General features: G+C 53.6%; 1 pseudogene; it reads left to right on the top strand.

The window, feature by feature from the left end:
• LOC109821781 lies at positions 415–2944 on the top strand (annotated as a pseudogene).

The following is a 2944-nucleotide window of genomic DNA, read 5'->3' as shown; positions in this document are numbered from 1 at the left end:
ATGACAAAGACGATTATGAGGTGAAGAGGATGATCAAAAGCCCCCTCAATCTCAAGTCCAATCTTACGGGTTCATTACGTCAAGTTTTCTTAGCATAAATCCTAATGATTATGATCAATATTTTTTAATTATTTACACATTCTAACTGATATAAACTATACATACAATGCCCTAATACATATGCAGGCTTCTCCTCATTTTTTATGAGATTTTTATTTGACCATCCTCCCCTTTTAATTCCTATTTTAAATTGTTCTTTTCATTTCTTGCAAATGCCCTTCTTTGAAGCGATGGTCTTTTCTCCACAGAAAACTTGAACATATATATACACATAAAATAATAGCCCAAAAAAAAAAAAAAAAAAAAAAAAAAATTGCCCCCTGTACCTATCATGATTCAAATAAGGAGAGAAGAAAGAGCGTCACCATCAATTGATCAGAAAGAAACAGACATGAGAGGTTGCCTCTCACTCCACCTCTCCTCCTCACAGTACTAATACCTTTTCCCTCTCACTCTCCCCCCCTTCTTTCTTCACTTACCCTCTTTCAACTCTCAATTATGGAGGACTCTCTAAAATCCCTCTCACTCGACTACCTCAACCTCCTAATCAACGGGCAGCTTCTCGACGGGTACTTCAGCGTCGAGGGGCCGCTGTCCAACGCCCACCGATGGCATTCGCCGCGCAGCCTGTTTCTTCCTTCAATTCTTCTGCAGCCCAGACTATCCTCCCTCTTCAACCTCAACCCCTCGGCGAACCCCCCGCTCTCATCCGTCTTCGCCTCATCGACCTCGCTCGCCTCTTCGGGGCGTCATCCCCGGTTCATTCCTCAGCTACGAGTCTTCTTGCTCGTTATTGCAGTTTCATACAGCGCGCCAGGGTCTCCCTCGTTCCCCGCGAGCACGAGGCCGAGACCTAATTGCGGGAGAGGGGGATGTGGCCACTCATGCTCTGTCAGCGGTCGATCTCGCCTCTTTGATACTCTCGCTGCTGCGAGATCTTTTGGGTGTCGAGAGCTTTGTACGCTCAACTCAGGTGAATAGTTAGGTCTCGTTTCGTTTCTGGCCTATTGTTTATATGCCCGCAACCTTTTTTGCTGTTGATGTTTCTGATCGATGAAAACGATATGTTACACCAGAGCTGTTGGCCCTCCTTAAAAGACTGGTCTCTCAAATATTAGGTTACGAGCATCTACATTCACATCTCAAAATTCCCGAAATTTAGGGTTTCAATCAAGCCCATTCCATATTCCGTAGGTTTAGGAAGCCAATTATTGATTCCTTTTGCTAATCAGTGCAGAAGCAATTGGGAGAGCATCGTGGACAAAAAGCCTCGATCGAGAGGTGAAGGTCTTTGGTAGCGTCAGTTAAGCAGGAATTAAACAGCCGCTGCTGGCGACTGCCAGCACCTGTCGCGTAAGTCGGACTCCCCGCCGAGTCCTAGACGAAGCCTCTCGATCGAACGTCGTCGCCGAGTCGGAGGAGTACCGCATCAAAATCCTCCTCGCGGCCACGTCCGTTCCTCACCACCCCACTGTTCCCATCGAAATATCCCCGTCGCTACAGTCGGACGGACAGAATTCCGCGAATTGCGCGGCCCTCGACTCGGTCCGACGTCGAGCTCGTCAAATGATGGTGAATGCGGCGAGGGGCTTGACCTCGACGCGGCGCTTGGCGTGCACTACTCCGTGGACAGAACTGGCCCAGCAGGGCAGGGTCGTGAAGGCGCTGCTGGAGTCTTGCGCCGCCGGGACGTTCAAATTGTCGGGCAGACGGTAACGGGAGACGCCTTCTCCAACGTAGCGGCGGAGATGTGTGCCCGACATGGTGGCTGTGCTTGCTTGATCACCACGCCGACCCACCGCGGGACCCGTCGACGGCGTAACGCCGCTTGAGTCTTAGAAGCGAGTCGATTTTTTATTCTAAGGCGCTGTGGCCCGGGCTGTACGCATCGAGATCATGCCTAACTAGCTCAGGCTGTGCTCCGAGTTGGTTCAGTTCGCGGCGATGCGTTATATCGACGGGAGGGTGGACGAACCTGCCAGTGGCGCACCTCGTTCCCGCGAAGTCCGGCCTCCCGCCGGAAGATGCCTAGCGGAAGCACTCCCGTCGACCGTCGTCCCGAAGGCTCGAGAGCTCGCAAATCACATCCTCCATCGCCGCGCCCACCGCTGCCCCCGTTCATGACCACGCACCACCACTTCCCCATCGAAATATCCCCGGTCTCCAGCTCTGTGTATCTATATGTATCTGTCTCTGTATGTCTGTCTCTGTGCCCTCGACTCGTTCCGACGTCGACCTCGTCAAAACTGATGGTGATGGGCGAGGGTCTTTGCAACCTCGACGAGTGACAGACGCGCTGGCGCCATGCACTACTCTCCGTGCAGAACTGGGCCAGGCAGGGAGGGGTCGGTGAAGTTGCGCTGGCTGGAGCAAATGCGGCGCCGCGGGGACGTCAACTTGTCGGGGCAGGGGTCCAACGGAAGACTCGCCTCCTCACGTAGCGCGGAGATGGTGTGCCCGACATGGTGGCCGTGCTTCTTGATCACCGACGCCGACCCCCACCGCGAGGACCGTCGACGGCGTAACGGATCGGGCCGCTTGACGTCCTTAAGACAGCTGGAGTCCGATTTTTTATCAAAGGCGCTGTGGCCCGGGCTGACGACACATCGAGGGCCTAAAAGGGCTCAGGCTGTGGCCTCGAGCTGTGTTCAGTCGCCGGCGATGGTCATATCGGAGGGAGGAGGCGGCGGCCGGGGGAAGTAGCAATCAGGAGGCCGCCATCTACCCTGCGATGACGGCGATGGATTCCGAGGGGGGAGGGAATTGCAATGCGGGGACGAATGTCGGGAGTTTGAGCTTGGACTCGAGAATGGTGTATCTCAATTTGGGGATGGAGAGCCCTGGCCCTTCTTCTATGTACTCTCACCATCATCACTTCCCCTAG

Source organism: Asparagus officinalis, chromosome 8, assembly GCF_001876935.1.
Source record: "Asparagus officinalis chromosome 8, Aspof.V1, whole genome shotgun sequence".
NCBI classification, from domain to species: domain Eukaryota; kingdom Viridiplantae; phylum Streptophyta; class Magnoliopsida; order Asparagales; family Asparagaceae; genus Asparagus; species Asparagus officinalis.
This window is presented reverse-complemented; position numbering and strand designations above follow the sequence as displayed.